Source organism: Engystomops pustulosus, chromosome 8 (assembly GCF_040894005.1).
Source record: "Engystomops pustulosus chromosome 8, aEngPut4.maternal, whole genome shotgun sequence".
Classification (NCBI taxonomy): Eukaryota; Metazoa; Chordata; class Amphibia; order Anura; family Leptodactylidae; genus Engystomops; species Engystomops pustulosus.
In genome coordinates this window covers 16367737-16391255 of record NC_092418.1, presented here as the reverse complement: position 1 = coordinate 16391255, position 23519 = coordinate 16367737, and the positions used below count along the sequence as shown (strand labels likewise).

At 42.0% G+C, this 23519-nt stretch overlaps 1 protein-coding gene across 1 annotated transcript in view; it reads right to left on the bottom strand.

Moving 5' to 3' along the window:
* Positions 1-659, bottom strand: part of PRPSAP2 (phosphoribosyl pyrophosphate synthetase associated protein 2) — a 51487-nt gene extending 50828 nt beyond the window's left edge. Inside the window, exon 1 of the mRNA XM_072119910.1 lies at positions 443-659. The gene's annotated coding sequence lies outside the window, so the exon portion shown is untranslated. The remainder of the gene's footprint in view (positions 1-442) is intronic.
* Between the last annotated feature and the right edge of the window lie 22860 nt (positions 660-23519).

The window sequence follows — 23519 nt, the reverse complement described above, 5'->3', positions numbered from 1 at the left end:
GGCTGATACACTGTGTATAACACTGACACCTGTATATACAGCCCCCGGCTGATACACTGTGTATAACACTGACACCTGTATATACAGCCCCCGGCTGATACACTGTGTATAACACTGACACCTGTATATACAACCCCTGCCCGATACACTGTGTATAACACTGACACCTGTATATACAGCCCCCGGCTGATACACTGTGTATAGCGGTGACATCACTGCCTGTATACACGTGTAATGACGTAACAGTTACACCTGCACATACACACACCATAAGATGTGACGTATGTATACAGCCGCTATACACATGACATGACAGACAGGACATGATACATCACACACGTGTGTGACTGGGGGCTCCTCCGTGTAACATGTGAGGTAGAGGAGCAGTCACACCGGGTGCAGGTACCGCACACACACTCAGCATCGCCAGGACATGTGTCACCTCAGCAGCAGCAGCGCCGCTCCCGCTCTCCGCCTCCTCTCACTCGCTTTCAGACACTGAAAATGGCGGCGCCGCGGCAGCCTGGGGAGCGCAGATAACATCGATCCGAGCCCAGACCGTGCCCCGCCCAGAGTGCGTGACGTCACCAGGCAGTGGGGCTGTCAATGGCAGGGAGACGACGGGGTGACGAGCGCCGAGCGCATCGATCTGTCATCGGCAACAGTAGCCGGCGAACAAAGAGGACAAAGCCTGTGTGGAACGGCTGTGTGCTCAGTGCTGCCCCCATCACTGGCTGGCCGAGTCATTACTATTGGGAGAAAGTGAGAAATAGATCATTATATATACACTATTATATAAATATACTATATTATACATTATATTATAATAGAGCCTAAGTCTGGTAATGTGGGGTGGTTGGTTGGTGCAGTAGCCCATCACATGGCACATTCTGCTGATCACCAGGGGCAGGTTCGGCTCCAGATATCAGCAGGCCTCTGGGTGACAGAGCCTCCGTAGACCCTATTGCAATGAACTCAAGTGCTGGCATTAAAAATTCAGAGACTAAAATGGGACCCCATTGGACCCCTCGTTTTCATGAACTGTGGATGGTCTCATCACTGACATCCCCCATTGATCATCAAGTGGATAGGACCTAACTTCGGTTTGCAGGAAAACCCCTTTAACATGGAAAGTGACTTTAATTCCACTTTGGGATGGACACCCAGGGATGAGCAGAACGAGGACCCCTAAGTCCACCTCAGCTGCCCTGTAGTGACTTCACCTGGGATTTGCCATCCTAAAATCCTTCCCGTAGAAATCACCAGAGAGCAGAAAACTTCTTTAAGCAAAGTAAATATCAGAAGGTTCCGTTTTTTTGGTTACATTTTTAAGGTGGGTACCAAGTAAGCTAAAGCGCTTCTACAGGTAGACTAAAAAAAACACACAATGCTCTAGATCCGTGACTCCTGGATGTAGTGGAGCCCGGATTTCAGGGGCCAAACACTGAAATATGGTCAAATAGGATACAAGATGCAGCCACAAAAACTCTGGACTGCAGCGATGCTCTGACATCATGTTCTGCAGGGAAGCAGGGACTCCTTGTATCATATAGCACTACATCTATTCAGCCTAACATGTCAAAAAGCTCATCTTTGCTTAGTCACAAGCAGAGTCGGACTGACATATATTGGGCCCACCAGAGGTGGTGATCCCCTTCAACCATAAGATACCATTAAACAAATAATATCATTTAGGATGTATCATTAACAAGATGTAATAATCTACTATATAATATTGGAATCATCCTACATGAAATAGATTAGAATATAAAATTATTACCCCACTCATTTCCAAATGAAGATCTTTGTATAATTATATAAAGTTTTAGAACCTGGGGCCCATCGGAGGATTCACCGATGCTCTGGTGGGCCAGTCCGACACTGGTCACAAGTGGAGTCAAAGAAGAAGCAGGGACTTTCTAATGTACAAAACTCACACTGGTACCAAGCAGTGGTAAAGGGGCTGATGTACAAATCCCTTTAAGGCTACCTGTGCACATTACAGATGAAGATTTGGAGCATGTCATGTATATGCTGCACACCTGCGGAAGGAGGGGACATACTTAGCCAAATCTGTACCAAAATTTGGTACAGTCCACCTCATACCTTGATGTGTCCAGGTAAGACACAACTTTTTTAAGGGGGCAACGGGACCAATTTTAATAGGGATGACCTGCCCTGAATAAGTTCCAGATTCTATGTATTAGACATCATCAGAACCCGATGGATCAGTGCATTGTACAGTGGATAGAACCATCTGGTTCCGGCTCCATGGACGGAATAATTTCTTGTATCAGAGGAATCAGGAAGTGCTGATTAGTGGGGGTCCAGGTGTCGGACCCCCACAGCTTACATATGGATGATCAATCCTGTATAAAGGTCACACCCATGATGGTTCCCGCAGGGTAAAGGTTAGCACTATCTGTTCTGGTAGAACTAGTATGGCAGCCATTGTTGTGATAAGACGTCAAGGATCCTGCATTGTTTCAGGACGCCTCAATGTTAAAATCTCCTCCCCCCTGACACCAGTGCTTGGCAATCTCCATTAATGTTCAAGGACAAACCCTGTGCACAACAGAGATGGCATCTTTGTTATTTGCTTCTAACCCAAATATTGGATTATATTGTATAAACATGAGATTATTATTATTATCACAACATCCTATTATTAGCGATTTTACACCATAACAGCAAAGCCGTCTGCAGCCCTCACTGTCTACCCTCAAGTACAGCGCCACAGCGTCAGCTTAGCCCTTCAGTTAAGTACAGGAGTAATACCAGTAACAAGCTAGTGACTAGTGTGGCGCTGTTTCTAAATGAAATCATGCACATGTTCCTACCTGCCTCGGTGACCACTTGTTGCTGTAAACTGGGCGCCATGAATAATAATAATATTCTCTGTTTGAACACACAAATATAATGTAATGATCATAGTACTGGTCGCCTTGTGGGCTCCTGGGCCTGGCTATGACTGCGCCCCCTGGATTTGACCTATATGCATGATGTCAGGGTGAAGGGCACTTCTGGTCTGTTTGAGAAACACCTTGTTTATAGTGACATGGTTCATCCCTTTAAGAAGCTCAGTTTGGAAATTTGTAAACAGAGATGTATGCGCCTTATATCAATGATTGATCTGATCAATAGGTCAAAATGATTGCTAAGATTGATCTATAAGGTACAGGGTAGGCTGCACTGCCGCCTGCTGGATGGCTCAGGTTTTGGAGGAGCTAAGAGAAAGTGAGGCTATAATCCCCTACGTTTTATTGGCCAATCATTGTTAGCCTATACAAGGTGCATATCCATATATCGTAGATTTAGTCTGTAACATGGTCACGCAGGGAGGGCGTCCGTAATCATGTTAATTCTTTTAAATCATCAGTGTTTTCAGTGACTAGTTTCATACAGATGGTAGGAGCGCCCCCTGCTGTCACTGAGCTGCTTTAACAATCAAAGTAATTTAATAAATTGTTTTTGACATCTTTCACAGAGCCATTGGGGTATATTTACTTACCCGGTCCTGTTGCGATCCCCGAGGTGCATTCTCCGACGAGGATGAAGTCCGGCGCGATTCTTCAAGATTGTGCATCCATTTTCCTGCATGTGTCGCTTCCCCACTGAGGTCCACCGGAGTTCACCTTCTTCTTCCCAGTGCATGTCATGCGACATATGACCTGAAAAAATAGGACATGTCCTACTCCCGTAGGGCGCCGCACGCCCATTGCCGTCTATGGGGGACGTATATCGGCCGTGTATACGCCGGCCGTATATACGTCCCCCTTGCGGTAGTGTGAATGCAGCCTTAGTCTGAATCAGTCGGATGTCCTTCGGCCACACCCCCGATTTGTGTCGCCAAAAATCTCCAGTGCAAATCGGAAATAGTTGGGAAACCCGATGAAAATGTGGTGTGCGGACCCTTAGTAAGTGTGCCCCATTGTTTCCTATGTGTGTTTTCACATTGCCTATTTGTTTTCCCAAGGATCCATTGTCCAAGGGAAAAAATTTAAAATCTGTCTATTAGTTTTCACTGATGTGGATCACGGAAGGCAATAGAAGTCTATTATTTTTCACTGATGAGTGATTTTACAGAACATGGATAACACACACAGATATCAGGGCGTTTCATGCAGTCACTACCAGTACAAGAGACAAGGACATTTTATTCCCCCTGTAGTCAGACATATTGTCAGCCATTCAAGGGTTAATCCTTCAGAATCCTGAGTGTGACCTCATAGATGCGCTGATGTCACAATTCCCACTTATCATAAATTGACCTCTGAACCAGAAGGGGCAGGGAATGGGTGGTGAGACGTCGAGGCGTGAAGAACCGCGGATCTATGGAATGGACCCCCAGACGTGTGGACCCCCGGACGTATGGACCTTGGACGCATGGACCCCTGGACGCATGGACCCCTGGACATATGGACCTTGGACGCGTGGACCCCCGGACGCGTGGACCCCCGGATCCTAGATACCTGGGTGACAGATATATTTGGCAGTGACCCTCTAAGCCCAGAGGAAGGGCGATCCTTCAGCCATGGCTTCCCTAGAGGTTTCCTCCACAGGGGGTTTTTCCTCTCCTCAGTGCTGAAGGGTGACTCTTTGTGAGTCGGGGGTCTGCCATGGGATGGGATTATAAATAAATATTTGGTTATTTAATTCCCAATTATTTGTCTTTTGTCTATTTATTGGATCTTCTTTGGTTTAATTCATTTTTCTTGGGGGTTTCTTGGGCCGGTGAATACAAGGTCTGTGCACATCACATCTCACAGGGGCATCAGGGAACATAATAACTGCCCCTATGGATGTATCTGCCCCAGTGGTTGCCCCTTATGTACTGCACAGGTATCACATGTACACACACTCCCAGGGTAACATAACATAGGCCAGAACTGTCCTGGTTACCCAGAGTAACCAATCACAGCACAGCTTCCATTCCTGACAGTTCTCTCTTACACTGAAAGCTGCTCTGTGATTGGTTCCCAATTGATATAGAGTAAAAGTAATTTTCCTCAAGAAGCAAAGAAGATGAAAACAAAACATTTCATTAAACTATAGATGCTCAGAGAAGGAAATATCCGTCACCGGAGCTGAGCCGGTATCAGGAAGCCGGGGTGTCACCCCAGTGTAGCACCCGCACTTTGTGAGCTCTGATCGCAGGTGTTTGACCTGCTCGATGCCGTATTCTGCTTCATTCAAATACCTCCTGGGGGATTGTCCTCCCATGATCAGCCCCCCATCCCACTGTTGAAGGGTGACAGTAGTTGCTATGGCAACCATGAGGTCCAATCCATCAGTACTACAGGGAATTATAATGGGCAAGGAATAAACTGATGTTCATGTCCCATAGTGGGACTAATAAAAAAAGTCTACTGACATGTGGGTACATAGGTCTCTGTATGACCCCCCCCCTGTACTGATATGTGGGTGCAGGAGACCCTCCAGCTCCCCCTATACACCCCTGAGCAGTCGGAGAACATAACATAGGTGTAAATAATGGAGGATGGTGTGAAATAAAAAAAGAGTGTTTTTGGTGTTACATATAACTTTATGGACATGTTCTGGGTTGCAGTGTTAATATATAAAAGCAACATTAGGCGAAGAGGATCAAATGTTCATTGTATTAGTCAATTTTCGCAAAAAGAAAACTATCACAAAATAAAAGAGAAAGAGTGTTCTTAGATAGTTCTGCATAGAGAAGGGTTAAAAACATGAATATTAGTTGATATTATCCCTTCTCAAAATGTAGTAACATATAAAGTGAATATTTCCATTATCGGTGAGGTGCAGCATCTCCTGTGTGCAGCGAATTCTCCCTGTAGCCTGATGAAGGGGGGGTGGGGGGGTGGGCTACACTTCAGAGGGCTGTATCTCTGTGTCACATAAAACCTCACGTCTTTTTTCCTATGAAAGAAGAGAGTCTCCTCTTTTATAAGAATCGAAATTTGATATTCTCACTTTAAACCTGAATATCTTTCAATCCATGGCATCTAGAAACAAAATTCAAGATTAATTTGAAAGAAGAGATTTTCTCCGTTAAGGGGGCCCTGAGCAATTGTACACTTTGCCTACCCATAGCGCCGGCCCAGGCTAGGGGAGCTACTTTCCTGGTATACAGAGGCCCAATATTGGTGTCCGACTTTCCCTCACTGCTCCCTCTTGTTGCCGGGAGGTGGTATGATGTCATATCACTGCGCCCGCCGGCCTCCTCCGCACACAGCAGCAGCTTGTGTGATAACCGCTGAAACACCGTCTAGCACATGTGTCATGTCTGTGTGCATGAGCCCTGAGGTCACATAGGATTGGCTACAATGGTGGGGGGCAGCCCAGCAAGTCATCATAGGACTATCCTTCACCCTCATGAAACACAGAAAGGCTCACAACATGTGCCCTAAAAATAACCCCCACAGTGTCAAGAAAAAACTTGTGCATGGTCCCTGATGAATCTGCAGGCTTATATAATATTCATATAACGCATATTTTTTCCCAAAATTTTTTTTATTATTATATGTTCCAATAAATACGATTAAAATCCGTGAGTGCGGCGTCACTAATAAATATTTAGATATTGGTGCGTTTCATGCAGTCACTACCAGTACAAGAGACAAGGACATTTTATTCCCCCTGTAGGCAGCCATTCAAGGGTTAATCCTTCAGAATCCTGAGTGTGACCTCATAGATGCGCTGATGTCACAATTCCCACTTATCATAAATTGACCTCTGAACCAGAAGGGGCAGGGAATGGGCGATGAGACGTCGAGGCGTGAGGAACCGCAGATCTATGGACCCCTGGACGTATGGACCCCCGACGTATGGACCCCAGGACCTCCGGACGTATGGACCCCTGGACGCGTGGACCCCCAGAAGCGTGGACCCCCGGACATGTGGACCCTGGATGCATGGACCCGTGGACGTGTGGACCCCTGGACGCATGGAGCTCGGGGTCCCGGATACCTGGGTGACAGATATATTTGGCAGTGACCCTCTAAGCCCAGAGGAAGGGCGATCCTTCAGCCATGGCTTCCCTAGAGGTTTCCTCCACAGGGGGTTTTTCCTCTCCTCAGTGCTGAAGGGTGACTCTTCGTGAGTCGGGGGTCGGCCATGGGATGGGATTATAAATAAATATTTGGTTATTTAGTTCCCAATTATTTGTCTTTTGTCTATTTATTGGATTTTCTTTGGTTTAAATTATTTTTCTTGGGGGTTTCTTGGTCCGGTGAATACAAGGTCTGTGCACATCACATCTCACAGGGTCATCAGGGAACATAGTAACTGCCCCTATGGATGTATCTGCCCTAGTGGTTGCCCCTTATGTACTACAAAGGTATCACATGTACACACACCCCCAGGGTAACATAACATAGGCCAGAACTGTCCTGGTTACCCAGAGCAACCAATCACAGCACAGCTTCCATTCCTGACAGTTCTCTCTTACACTGAAAGCTGCTCTGTGATTGGTTGCCGATTGATATACAGTAAAAGTAATTTCCTCAAGGAGCAAAGAAGATAAAAACTAAACACTTCATTAACCTATTGATGCCCAGAGAAAGAAATATCCGTCACCGGAGCTGAGCCGGTATCAGGAAGCCGGGGTGTCATCTGCTACTAACAGCTGACACCCCAGTGTAGCACCTGCACTGAGTGTGAGCTCTGATCGCAGGTGTTTGACCTGTTTGATGCCGTATTCATTCAAATGCCTCCTGGGGGATTGTCCCCCCATGATCAGCCCCCCCATTCCACTCTTGATGGATGACAATAGTTGCTATGGCAACCCTGAGGTCCGATCAGGACCCAGGACTGTCCATAGTCAGAACCCACATAGATGGATCTTACAATGTGTGTATCAGCCTCTGCACAGGGTGACAGTGATAACACCCTGCAATACATCAGTACTACAGGGAATTATAATGGACAAGGAATAAACTGATGTTCATGTCCCATAGTGGGACTAATAAAAAAAAGTCTACAGAGATGTGGGTATATAGGTCTCTGTATGACCCCCCCCTGAATTGATATGTGGGTGCAGATCGCCCTGCACCCTCCCCTATACACCCCTGAGCAGTCCGAGCCTTCAACCATTCTCCGGATTATCCATTGGACGCGGCTGCAGTTGCCGGCGCTCTTACCGGCACTGGATTGGTAAGCGACCAAAGGGGGGGGGGTCGTGTTCTGTTATTTGTTATATATATCCCATTCACGCATAGGGGCAGTGTCTCTATAAGACCACATAAGGATCATTGACCGGGTCTCCGCACTAGACGCCTGGTGGGTGACCTCTGAACTTGGGCTCACCCATTGTAACAAACCCTGAGGACACCCTGTCTACTGCAGGGCCCGTTTGATATATTACAAGCATTTCCACCGTGGTCCCTTTGATGAATCCGCTGAAGGAGCAAACGCGTCAAGTAGGGGGGATGCGGGGTGTTTTAGAAACGGGCGAACTATTGGTACTGCCCTTGTAAGGGCGGGAGCTGTTATATACTTTGGGTGTTAGGGAAAGTACTAGGTTTCGACCATGTACTGATCACCTGTTCTACAACATCCAGGTAGGTCCCTTGGTATAAGCTCCCGACTGTACACGTACCAGACACAAGGAAAGTCCATTCGGTGGACTGACACCATCTCTATCCTAAACTGGCACCGCACGTCACATCTGGTAAGAACACGGATTATTACATTGTTGCTGGCTTCATGTGTTTTTCTGTGACGTATCGGTGAGGTGTAAAACTACATGGTCCGTGTTGGTCCCCTATCATCTGTCACAGGAGTGTATTGTTGTGGCATTCTGTATAGGTGCACTTGTTTTTCGCATCTATAAATTGGGCTAATTGTTATTATAACGCATATTCAATAAAATATTAGTTTTAATGTTCACTGCCTTGCTGGTAGATGTTTTGTATTTAGGTGAACCATAGGACTGACATCCTTTGTTTTGGCAATTTTCTGTTGCTTGTTCATTCACCACCAGTACAAGATACAAGGACATTATATTCCCCCTGTAGTCAGACATATTGTCAGCCATTCAAGGGTTAATCCTTCAGAATCCTGAGTGTGACCTCATAGATGCGCTGATGTCACAATTCCCACTTATCATAAATTGACCTCTGAACCAGAAGGGGCAGGGAATGGGTGATGAGACGCCGAGGCGTGAAGAACCGCGGATCTATGGACCCCTGGACGCGTGGACCCCCGGACGCATGGACCCCTGGACCCGTGGACCCCCGGACGCATGGACCCCCGGACGCATGGACCCCCGGAGCTCGGGATCCCGGATTCCTGGGTGACAGATATATTTGGCAGTGACCCTCTAAGCCCAGAGGAAGGGCGATCCTTCAGCCATGGCTTCCCTAGAGGTTTCCTCCACAGGGGGTTTTTCCTCTCCTCAGTGCTGAAGGGTGACTCTTCGTGAGTCGGGGGTCTGCCATGGGATGGGATTATAAATAAATATTTGGTTATTTAGTTCCCAATTATTTGTCTTTTGTCTATTTATTGGATCTTCTTTGGTTTCATTCATTTTTCTTGGGGCTTTCTTGGGCCGGTGAATACAAGGTCTGTGCACATCACATCTCACAGGGGCATCAGGGAACATAGTAACTGCCCCTATGGATGTATCTGCCCCAGTGGTTGCCCCTTATGTACTGCACAGGTATCACATGTACACACCCCCAGGGTAACATAACATAGGCCAGAACTGTCCTGGTTACCCAGAGCAACCAATCACAGCACAGCTTCCATTCCTGACAGTTCTCTCTTCATTGAAAGCTGCTCTGTGATTGGTTGTCATTTCCTCAAGAAGCAAAGAAGATAAAAACTAAACACTAACTAAACATTAACCTATTGATGCCCAGAGAAGGAAATATCTGTCACCGGAGCTGAGCCGGTATCAGGAAGCCGGGGTGTCATCTGCTACTAACAGCTGACACCCCAGTGTAGCACCCGCACTGAGTGTGAGCTCTGATCGCAGGTGTTTGACCTGTTCGATGCCGTATTCTGCTTCACTCAAATACCTCCTGGGGGATTGTCCTCCCATGATCAGCCCCCATTCCGCTGTTGACACATGCTCTACATACATACACATTACTGACACATGCTCTACATACATACACATTACTGACACATGCTCTACATACATACACATTACTGACACATGCCCTACATACACACACATTACTGACACATGCTCTACATACATACACATTACTGACACATACACTACACACACATTACTGACACATGCTCTACATCCACACACCACAACACCAGGGCAGGAGGAGGAGGATGGGGGACAAGAGGCTGGAGGACAGGAGGAGGAGGAGACTGAAGGTTAGGAGGCTGGGGGACAGGATGAGGCTGGGGGACAGGATGAGAATGTTGGAGGACAGGCTGAGAATGCTGGAGGACAGGAGGAGAATGCTGGAGGACAGGATGAGGCTGTGGGACAGGAGGAGAATGCTGAAGGCTGCTGGAGGACAGGAGGAGGCTGTGGGACAGGAATATGCTGCAGAACAGGAGGAGGCTGAATGACAGGAGGCTGGAGGACAGGAGGGGGAGGAGACTGAAGGGCAGGGGGATGCTGGAGGACAGAAGGAGGCTGGAGGAGACTGAAGGGCAGGTGGCTGGAGGACAGGATGAGGCTGAGGCACAGGAGGAGGCTGGAGGCTGCTGGAGGACAGGAGGAGGAAGCTTGGGGACAGAAGGAGGAGGGAAGACAGAAGAATGCTGGAGCAGGCTCGGGGACAGGAGGAGGACGCTGGAGGACAGGAGGAGGCTGAGGGACAGGAGGAGGCTGGAGGCTGCTGGAGGACAGGAGGAGGAGGCTGGGGGACAGAAGGAGGAGGCTGGTTGATAGAAGGAGGCTGGAAGACAGAAGGATGCTGGAGCAGGCTCGGGGACAGGGGGAGGAGGCTGGAGGACAGGTGGGGCTGGGGACATGAGGAGGATGCTTGAGGAGGAGGCTGGAGGACAGGAGAATGCGGAGCAGGCTCAGGGACAGGAGGAGGAGGAGACTGAGGGAAAGGAGGAGGAGGCTGGTTCATAGGAGGAGGCTGGAAGACAGAAGGATGCTGGAGCAGGCTCGGGGACAGGAGAAGGAGGCTGGAGGACAGGTGGAGGCTGGGGACAGGATGAGGAGGCTAGAGGACGGGAGGAGGAGGCTGGAGGACAGGAGGATGCTGGAGCAGGCTGGGGAACAGGAGGAGAATGCTGGAGGAGATGTTGAACGAAAGGAGGATTCTGGAGGAGGGTGGGTGACAGGAGGAGGCTGGAGGACAGGAGGATGCTGGAGGACAGGAGGATGCTGGAGGACAGAAGAGTGCTGGAGCAGGCTGTGGGGCAGGAGGATTCTGGAGGAGACTGTGGGACAGGAGGAGGATAGAGGACAAGAGCTACAGATGGAGGAGAGAGGACAGTAGGCCCAAGTATAAGGAGGATAGAGAACAGGGACCACACCAAGTGAGGAGGGGAAGGGGTAGGAGTACAGATAGTATTATGTGTAAGTTTGCAGAGATAAATAAAAGTGTAAAACCAAATGTAAATGGAGGATACAATTAAAGAGGGGTTTAAAATGTTTTATATGTTGCAGAGTTGCATTAGGGGGTATTAAATAGGTCCATGGGGGGTGGCCAAAGTAAGGGGCATTGTACGGTGTGGGGACCATCAAGGTTGATATTATACTAGGAGGAGGAGGCTGTAGGACAGGAGGATGCTGAGGGAGGCTACAGGAGGAGGCTGGAGGACAGGAGGCTGGAGGACAGGAGGAAGATGGAGGACAGGAGGAAGATGGAGGAAACTGAAGGACAGGAGGTTACAGGAGGAGGCTGTAGAACAGGAGGGGCTGGAGGACAGGAGGCTACAGGAGGAAGATTGAGGACAGGAGGTTACAGGAGGAGGCTGTAGAACAGGAGGGGCTGGAGGACAGGAGGCTACAGGAGGAGGCTGGAGGAAAGGAGGAAGATTGAGGACAGGAGGATACAGGAGGAGGCTGGAGGAAAGGAGGAAGATTGAGGACAGGAGGATACAGGAGGAGGCTGGAGGAAAGGAGGAAGATTGAGGACAGGAGGATACAGGAGGAGGCTGTAGAACAGGAGGGGCCGGAGGACAGGAGGCTACAGGAGGAGGCTGGAGGACAGGAGGAAGATTGAGGACAGGAGGATACAGGAGGAGGCTGGAGGAAAGGAGGAAGATTGAGGACAGGAGGATACAGGAGGAGGCTGTAGAACAGGAGGGGCCGGAGGACAGGAGGCTACAGGAGGAGGCTGGAGGACAGGAGGAAGATTGAGGACAGGAGACCACATTATGGGGAGGATAGAGAACAGGGACCACACCATGTGAGGAGGGATAGGGGTGGTAGTACAGATAGTATTATGTGTGAGTTTGGGGAGATAAATAAATGTGGAAAACCAAATGTAAAGGGAGGATAAATTAAAGAGAGGCTTTATATGTTTTATATGTTGCAGATATGCATTACGGTGTATAATATTGGTCCATGGGTGGTGGCCAAAGTAAGGGGCATTGTACTATGTGGGGACTTTCAAGGTCGATATTATACGATGCTTGTGGGTGGGACAATGGGCGTGGTTTAGAAAAAACGGGAGGGGCTTTTGTCCCTCTTTCTCTCGTCCCAATGTTGGGAGGTATGCATAACACTATGGCCCACATTTAGGTAAAAAGCGCAGTTGTCCTGTAGAGGGTGCAGCAGATTCAGGAAATGTGTCCCAGGTTCTTCATGTATCTGGCGCCCCCTGCACTTCTCCAGCAGAATGCACCATTTATTATTTAATTGTGGCGCTCGATCCAAGTGTGCACCAGAACGACCCTTTAGGTGACATTTTTCTGTCTTGTCGGACACAGTGCAGTCACGACACAAAACTGGTGCAGACACATTATAAATACATGTACACGCAGTTTGCATGTTTTTTTTGAATTGCAAAGTCAGACAGAAAACTGGTGCAAACACTTTAATAAATGTGGGCCTATATGTGACGTGGACACATAACACAGGGGCCTCCTGGTGTTATATTCTCTGTATAATATATTATCGCTCACCAATCTGTATATTATACTATGTACAATATGTTATATTATATTTATACTATATATATTATAGCTCAGTGTTCTGTGTATGTTATATTATAGCTCAGTGCTCTGTGTATAATATATTATAGCTCAGTGTTCTGTGTATATTATATTATATCTCAGTGCTCTGTGTATATTATATTATAGCTCAGTGTTCTGTGTATATTATAACTCAGTGCTCTGTGTATAATATATTATAGCTCAGTGCTCTGTGTATATTATAGCTCAGTGCTCTGTGTATATTATATTATAGCCCAGTGCTCTGTGTATAATATATTATAGCTCAGTGCTCTGTGTATATTATTTTATAGCTCAGTGCTCTGTGTATATTATATTATATATAGCTCAGTGCTCTGTGTATGTTATAGCTCAGTGCTCTGTGTATATTATAGCTCAGTGCTCTGTGTATATTATAGCTCAGTGCTCTGTGTATGTTATAGCTCAGTGCTCTGTGTATATTATAGCTCAGTGCTCTGTGTATATTATAGCTCAGTGCTCTGTGTATATTATAGCTCAGTGCTATGTGTATATTATAGCTCAGTGCTCTGTGTAAGTTAATTATAGCTCAGTGCTCTGTGTATATTATAGCTCAGTGCTCTGTGTATGTTATAGCTCAGTGCTCTGTGTATATTATAGCTCAGTGCTCTGTGTATATTATATTATAGCTCAGTGCTCTGTGTATATTATAGCTCAGTGCTCTGTGTATGTTATAGCTCAGTGCCCTGTGTATGTTATATTATAGCTCAGTAGTCTGTGTATAATATATTATAGCTCAGTGCTCTGTGTATATTATAGCTCAGTGCTCTGTGTATGTTTTATTATAGCTCAGTGCTCTGTGTATATTATATTATAGCTCAGTGTTCTGTGTATATTATAGCTCAGTGCTCTGTGTATATTATAGCTCAGTGCTCTGTGTATATTATATTATAGCTCAGTGCTCTGTGTATATTATAGCTCAGTGCTCTGTGTATATTATATTATAGCTCAGTGCTCTGTGTATAATATATTATAGCTCAGGGCTCTGTGTATAATATATTATAGCTCAGTGCTCTGTGTATATTATAGCTCAGTGCTCTGTGTATATTATAACTCAGTGCTCTGTGTATATTATAGCTCAGTGCTCTGTGTATAATATAGCTCAGTGCTCTGTGTATAATATAGCTCAGTGCTCTGTGTATGTTATATTATAGCTCAGTGTTCTGTGTATGTTATATTATAGCTCAGTGCTCTGTGTATATTATAGCTCAGTGCTCTGTGTATAATATATTATAGCTCAGTGCTCTATGTATGTTATATTATAGCTCAGTGCTCTGTGTATAATATATTATAGCTCAGTGCTCTGTGTATATTATATCTCAGTGCTCTGTGTATGTTTTATTATAGCTCAGTGCTCTGTGTATATTATATTATAACTCAGTGCTCTGTGTATATTATAGCTCAGTGCTCTGTGTATAATATAGCTCAGTGCTCTGTGTATAATATAGCTCAGTGCTCTGTGTATAATATATTATAGCTGAGTGTTCTGTGTATCATATAGCTCAGTGCTCTGTGAATATTATAGCTCAGTGCTCTGTGTATAATATATTATAGCTCAGTGCTCTGTGAATATTATAGCTCAGTGCTCTGTGTATATTATAGCTCAGTGCTCTGTGTATAATATATTATAGCTCAGTGCTCTGTGTATAATATAGCTCAGTGCTCTGTGTATGTTATATTATAGCTCAGTGCTCTCTGTATATTATAGCTCAGTGCTCTGTGTATAATATATTATAGCTCAGTGCTCTGTGTATATTATAGCTCAGTGCTCTGTGTATATTATATTATAGCTCAGTGCTCTGTGTATAATATATTATAGCTCAGTGTTCTGTGTATAATATATTATAGCTCAGTGCTCTGTGTATATTATAGCTCAGTGCTCTGTGTATATTATAGCTCAGTGCTCTGTGTATATTATAGCTCAGTGCTCTGTGTATAATATATTATAGCTCAGTGCTCTGTGTATAATATATTATAGCTCAGTGCTCTGTGTATAATATATTATAGCTCAGTGCTCTGTGTATATTATTTTATAGCTCAGTGCTCTGTGTATATTATATTATATATAGCTCAGTGCTCTGTGTATGTTATAGCTCAGTGCTCTGTGTATATTATAGCTCAGTGCTCTGTGTATATTATAGCTCAGTGCTCTGTGTATGTTATAGCTCAGTGCTCTGTGTATAATATAGCTCAGTGCTCTGTGTATATTATAGCTCAGTGCTCTGTGTATATTATAGCTCAGTGCTCTGTGTATGTTATAGCTCAGTGCTCTGTGTATGTTATAGCTCAGTGCTCTGTGTATATTATAGCTCAGTGCTCTGTGTATATTATAGCTCAGTGCTCTGTCTAAGTTAATTATAGCTCAGTGCTCTGTGTATATTATAGCTCAGTGCTCTGTGTATATTATAGCTCAGTGCTCTGTGTATGTTATAGCTCAGTGCTCTGTGTATATTATAGCTCAGTGCTCTGTGTATGTTATATTATAGCTCAGTGCTCTGTGTATAATATAGCTCAGTGCTCTGTGTATAATATAGCTCAGTGCTCTGTGTATAATATATTATAGCTCAGTGTTCTGTGTATATTATAGCTCAGTGCTCTGTGTATATTATAGCTCAGTGCTCTGTGTATAATATATTATAGCTCAGTGCTCTGTGTATATTATATCTCAATGCTCTGTGTATGTTATAGCTCAGTGCTCTGTGTATATTATATTATAGCTCAGTGCTCTGTGTATATTATAGCTCAGTGCTCTGTGTATATTATAGCTCAGTGCTCTGTGTATAATATATTATAGCTCAGTGTTCTGTGTATAATATAGCTCAGTGCTCTGTGTATATTATAGCTCAGTGTTCTGTGTATATTATATTATAGCTCAGTGCTCTGTGTATATTATATTTTAGCTCAGTGCTCTGTATATATTATAGCTCAGTGCTCTGTGTATGTTATATTATAGCTCAGTGCTCTGTGTATATTATATTTTAGCTCAGTGCTCTGTGTATGTTATATTATAGCTCAGTGCTCTGTGTATATTATAGCTCAGTGCTCTGTGTATAATATAGCTCAGTGCTCTGTGTATATTATAGCTCAGTGCTCTGTGTATATTATAGCTCAGTGCTCTGTGTATGTTTTATTATAGCTCAGTGCTCTGTGTATATTATATTATAGCTCAGTGTTCTGTGTATATTATATTATAACTCAGTGCTCTGTGTATATTATAGCTCAGTGCTCTGTGTATAATATAGCTCAGTGCTCTGTGTATATTATATTATAGCTCAGTGTTCTGTGTATATTATATTATAACTCAGTGCTCTGTGTATATTATAGCTCCGTGCTCTGTGTATATTATAGCTCAGTGCTCTGTGTATATTATATTATAGCTCAGTGCTCTGTGTATATTATAGCTCAGTGCTCTGTGTATATTATAGCTCAGTGCTCTGTGTATGTTATAGCTCAGTGCTCTGTGTATATTATATTATAGCTCAGTGCTCTGTGTATATTATAGCTCAGTGCTCTGTGTATAATATATTATAGCTCAGTGCTCTGTGTATATTATATTATAGCTCAGTGCTCTGTGTATATTATATTATAGCTCAGTGCTCTGTGTATATTATAGCTCAGTGCTCTGTGTATGTTATATTATAGCTCAGTGCTCTGTGTATATTATAGCTCAGTGCTCTGTGTATATTATAGCTCAGTGCTCTGTGTATAATATATTATAGCTCAGTGCTCTGTGTATATTATACTATAGCTCAGTGCTCTGTGTATATTATAGCTCAGTGCTCTGTGTATATTATATTATAGCTCAGTGCTCTGTGTATATTATAGCTCAGTGCTCTGTGTATAATATATTATAGCTCAGTGCTCTGTGTATATTATAGCTCAGTGCTCTGTGTATATTATAGCTCAGTGCTCTGTGTATATTATATTATAGCTCAGTGCTCTGTGTATATTATAGCTCAGTGCTCTGTGTATATTATAGCTCAGTGCTCTGTGTATGTTATAGCTCAGTGCTCTTTGTATATTATAGCTCAGTACTCTGTGTATATTATAGCTCAGTGCTCTGTGTATGTTATAGCTCAGTGCTCTGTGTATATTATAGCTCAGTGCTCTGTGTATGTTATATTATAGCTCAGTGCTCTGTGTAAGTTAATTATAGCTCAGTGCTCTGTGTATATTATAGCTCAGTGCTCTGTGTATATTATAGCTCAGTGCTCTGTGTAAGTTAATTATAGCTCAGTGCTCTGTGTATATTATAGCTCAGTGCTCTGTGTATAATATATTATAGCTCAGTGCTCTGTGTATATTATAGCTCAGTGCTCTGTGTATATTATAGCTCAGTGCTCTGTGTATATTATAGCTCAGTGCTCTGTGTATGTTATAGCTCAGTGCTCTGTGTATGTTATAGCTCAGTGCTCTGTGTATATTATAGCTCAGTGCTCTGTGTATATTATATTATAGCTCAGTGCTCTGTGTATAATATAGCTCAGTGCTCTGTGTATAATATATTATAGCTCAGTGCTCTGTGTATATTATATTATAGCTCAGTGCTCTGTGTATATTATATTACAGCTCAGTGCTCTGTGTATATTATAGCTCAGTGTTCTGTGTGTATTATAGCTCAGTGCTCTGTGTATATTATAGCTCAGTGTTCTGTGTATATTATAGCTCAGTGCTCTGTGTATATTATATTATAGCTCAGTGTTCTGTGTATATTATAGCTCAGTGCTCTGTGTATAATATATTATAGCTCAGTGCTCTGTGTATATTATAGCTCAGTGCTCTCTGTATATTATAGCTCAGTGCTCTGTGTATATTATAGCTCAGTGCTCTGTGTATATTATATTATAGCTCAGTGCATAATATATTATAGCTCAGTGCTCTGTGTATATTATAGCTCAGTGCTCTGTGTATAATATATTATAGCTCAGTGCTCTGTGTATATTATAGCTCAGTGCTCTGTGTATATTATAGCTCAGTGCTCTGTGTATAATATATTATAGCTCAGGGCTCTGTGTATATTATAGCTCAGTGCTCTGTGTATATTATAGCTCAGTGCTCTGTGTATAATATATTATAGCTCAGTGCTCTGTGTATATTATAGCTCAGTGCTCTGTGTATATTATAGCTCAGTGCTCTGTGTATAATATATTATAGCTCAGTGCTCTGTGTATAATATATTATAGCTCAGTGCTCTGTGTATAATATATTATAGCTCAGTGCTCTGTGTATGTTATATTATAGCTCAGTGCTCTGTGTATATTATAGCTCAGTGCTCTGTGTATATTATATTATAGCTCAGTGCTCTGTGTATATTATAGCTCAGTGCTCTGTGTATATTATAGCTCAGTGTTCTGTGTATGTTATATTATAGCTCAGTGCTCTGTGTATATTATATTATAGCTCAGTGCTCTGTGTATGTTATAGCTCAGTGCTCTGTGTATATTATATTATAGCTCAGTGCTCTATGTATATTATATTATAGCTCAGTGTTCTGTGTATATTATAGCTCAGTGCTCTGTGTATAATATAGCTCAGTGCTCTGTGTATGTTATATTATAGCTCAGTGTTCTGTGTATATTATAGCTCAGGGCTCTGTGTATATTATAGCTCAGTGCTCTGTGTATATTATAGCTCAGTGCTCTGTGTATATTATATTATAGCTCAGTGCTCTGTGTATATTATAGCTCAGTGCTCTGTGTATAATATAGCTCAGTGCTCTCTGTATGTTATATTATAGCTCAGTGCTCTGTGTATGTTATATTATAGCTCAGTGCTCTGTGTATATTATAGCTCAGTGCTCTGTGTATAATATATTATAGCTCAGTGCTCTGTGTATATTATAGCTCAGTGCTCTGTGTATATTATAGCTCAGTGCTCTGTGTATATTAGATTATACCTCAGTGCTCTGTGTATATTATAGCTCAGTGCTCTGTGTATATTATATTATAGCTCAGTGTTCTGTGTATAATATATTATAGCTCAGTGCTCTGTGTATATTATAGCTCAGTGCTCTGTGTATATTATAGCTCAGTGCTCTGTGTATATTATAGCTCAGTGCTCTCTGTATATTATAGTTCAGTGCTCTCTGTATATTATAGCTCAGTGCTCTGTTTATATTATAGCTCAGTGCTCTGTGTATATTATAGCTCAGTGTTCTGTGTATATTATAGCTCAGGGCTCTCTGTATATTATAGCTCAGTGCTCTGTGTATATTATATTATAGCTCAGTCGTCTATGTATAATATATTATAGCTCAGTGCTCTGTGTATGTTATATTATAGCTCAGGGCTCTCTGTATATTATAGCTCAGTGCTCTGTGTATATTATATTATAGCTCAGTCGTCTGTGTATAATATATTATAGCTCAGTGCTCTGTGTATATTATATTATAGCTCAGTGCTCTGTGTATATTATATTATAGCTCAGTGCTCTGTGCATATTATAGCTCAGTGCTCTGTGAATATTATATTATAGCTCAGTGCTCTGTGTATAATATATTATAGCTCAGTGCTCTGTATATATTATAGCTCAGTGCTCTGTGTATATTATATCTCAGTGCTCTGTGTATATTATAGCTCAGTTCTCTGTGTATATTATATTATAACTCAGTGCTCTGTGTATATTATAGCTCAGTGCTCTGTGTATATTATAGCTCAGTGCTCTGTGTATATTATATTATAGCTCAGTGCTCTGTGTATATTATAGCTCAGTGCTCTGTGTATATTATATTATAGCTCAGTGCTCTGTGTATAATATATTATAGCTCAGTGCTCTGTATATATTATAGCTCAGTGCTCTGTGTATATTATATCTCAGTGCTCTGTGTATATTATAGCTCAGTTCTCTGTGTATATTATATTATAACTCAGTGCTCTGTGTATATTATAGCTCAGTGCTCTGTGTATATTATAGCTCAGTGCTCTGTGTATAATATATTATAGCTCAGTGCTCTGTTTATATTATAGCTCAGTGCTCTGTGTATATTATATTATAACTCAGTGCTCTGTGTATATTATAGCTCAGTGCTCTGTGTATATTATAGCTCAGTGCTCTGTGTATAATATATTATAGCTCAGTGCTCTGTTTATATTATAGCTCAGTGTTCTGTGTATATTATAGCTCAGTGCTCTGTGTATATTATAGCTCAGTGCTCTGTGTATAATATATTATAGCTCAGTGCTCTGTGTATGTTATATTATAGCTCAGTGCTCTGTGTATAATATATTATAGCTCAGTGATCTGTGTATAATATATTATAGCTCAGTGCTCTGTGTATGATATAGCTCAGTGCTCTGTGTATAATATATTATAGCTCAGTGCTCTGTGTTTAATATATTATAGCTCAGTGTTCTGTGTATAATATATTATAGCTCAGTGCTCTGTGTATAATATATTATAGCTCAGTGCTCTGTGTATAATATATTATAGCTCAGTGCTCTGTGTATATTATAGCTCAGTGCTCTGTGTATAATATATTATAGCTCAGTGCTCTGTGTATATTATAGCTCAGTGCTCTGTGTATAATATATTATAGCTCAGGGCTCTGTGTATAATATATTATAGCTCAGTGCTCTGTGTATATTATAGCTCAGTGCTCTGTGTATATTATAGCTCAGTGCTCTGTGTATAATATAATATAGCTCAGTGCTCTGTGTATATTATAGCTCAGTGCTCTGTGTATATTATAGCTCAGTGCTCTGTGTATAATATATTATAGCTCAGTGTTCTGTGTATAATATATTATAGCTCAGTGCTCTGTGTATAATATATTATAGCTCAGTGCTCTGTGTAAAATATATTATAGCTCAGTGCTCTGTGTATATTATAGCTCAGTGCTCTGTGTATATTATAGCTCAGTGCTCTGTGTATATTATAGCTCAGTGCTCTGTGTATATTACATTATATCTCAATGCTCTGTGTATATTATAGCTCAGTGCTCTGTGTATATTATATTATAGCTCAGTGCTCTGTGTATATTATAGCTCAGTGCTCTGTGTATATTATAGCTCAGTGCTCTGTGTATATTATAGCTCAGTGCTCTGTGTATATTATAGTTCAGTGCTCTCTGTATATTATAGCTCAGTGCTCTGTTTATATTATAGCTCAGTGCTCTGTGTATATTATAGCTCAGTGTTCTGTGTATATTATAGCTCAGGACTGTGTGTATATTATAGCTCAGTGCTCTGTGTATATTATATTATAGCTCAGTCGTCTGTGTATAATATATTATAGCACAGTGCTCTGTGTATGTTATATTATAGCTCAGTGCTCTGTGTATATTATATTATAGCTCAGTGCTCTGTGTATATTATATTATAGCTCAGTGCTCTGTGCATATTATAGCTCAGGGCTCTGTGTATATTATAGCTCAGTGCTCTGTGTATATTATAGCTCAGTGCTCTGTGTATAATATATTATAGCTCAGTGTTCTGTGTATAATATATTATAGCTCAGTGCTCTGTGAATATTATAGCTCAGTGCTCTGTGTATAATATATTATAGCTCAGTGCTCTGTGTATATTATAGCTCAGTGCTCTGTGTATAATATATTATAGCTCAGTGTTCTGTGTATGATATAGCTCAGTGCTCTGTGTATAATATATTATAGCTCAGTGCTCTGTGTATAATATAGCTCAGTGCTCTGTGTATGTTATATTATAGCTCAGTGCTCTGTGTATGTTATATTATAGCTCAGTGCTCTGTGTATATTATAGCTCAGTGCTCTGTGTATATTATAGCTCAGTGCTCTGTGTATATTATAGCTCAGTGCTCTGTGTATATTATAGCTCAGTGCTCTGTGTATATTATAGCTCAGTGCTCTGTGTATATTATAGCTCAGTGCTCTGTGTATAATATATTATAGCTCAGTGCTCTGTGTATATTATATTATAGCTCAGTGCTCTATGTATATTATAGCTCAGTGCTCTGTGTATATTATACTATAGTTCAGTGCTCTGTGTATATTATAGCTCAGGGCTCTGTGTATATTATAGCTCAGTGTTCTGTGTATATTATAGCTCAGTGCTCTATGTATATTATAGCTCAGTGTTCTGTGTATATTATAGCTCAGTGCTCTGTGTATATTATATTATAGCGCAGTGCTCTGTGTATATTATAGCTCAGTGATCTGTGTATAATATATTATAGCTCAGTGCTCTGTGTGTATTATATTATAGCTGAGTGTTCTGTGTATATTATATCTCAGTGTTCTGTGTATATTATAGCTCAGTGCTCTGTGTATATTATAGCTCAGTGATCTGTGTATAATATATTATAGCTCAGTGATCTGTGTATAATATATTATAGCTCAGTGCTCTGTGTATATTATAGCTCAGTGTTCTGTGTATATTATAGCTCAGTGCTCTGTGTATAATATATTATAGCTCAGTGCTCTGTGTGTAATATATTATAGCTCAGTGCTCTGTGTATATTATAGCTCAGTGCTCTGTGTATATTATAGCTCAGTGCTCTGTGTATAATATATTATAGCTCAGTGCTCTGTGTATAATATATTATAGCTCAGTGCTCTGTGTATGTTATATTATAGCTCAGTGCTCTGTGTATAATATATTATAGCTCAGTGTTCTGTGTATATTATAGCTCAGTGCTCTGTGTATGGTATATTAAAGCTCAGTGCTCTGTGTATAATATATTATAGCTCAGTGTTCTGTGTATAATATATTATAGCTCAGTGCTCTGTGTATGTTATAGCTCAGTGCTCTGTTTATGTTATATTATAGCTCAGTGTTCTGTGTATGTTATATTATAGCTCAGTGCTCTGTGTATATTATAGCTCAGTGTTCTGTGAATATTATATTATAGCTCAGTGCTCTGTGTATATTATAGCTCAGTGCTCTGTGTATAATATATTATAGCTCAGTGCTCTGTGTATGTTATATTATAGCTCAGTGCTCTGTGTATATTATAGCTCAGTGCTCTGTGTATATTATATTATAGCTCAGTGCTCTGTGTATATTATATTATAACTCAGTGCTCTGTGTATATTATAGCTCAGTGCTCTGTGTATATTATAGCTCAGTGTTCTGTGAATATTATATTATAGCTCAGTGCTCTGTGTATATTATAGCTCAGTGCTCTGTGTATAATATATTATAGCTCAGTGCTCTGTGTATGTTATATTATAGCTCAGTACTCTGTGTATAATATATTATAGCTCAGTGCTCTGTGTATGTTATATTATAGCTCAGTGTTCTGTGTATGTTATATTATAGCTCAGTGCTCTGTGTATATTATAGCTCAGTGCTCTGTGTATATTATAGCTCAGTGCTCTGTGTATAATATATTATAGCTCAGTGCTCTGTGTATAATATAGCTCAGTGCTCTGTGTATGTTATATTATAGCTCAGTGCTCTCTGTATATTATAGCTCAGTGCTCTGTGTATAATATATTA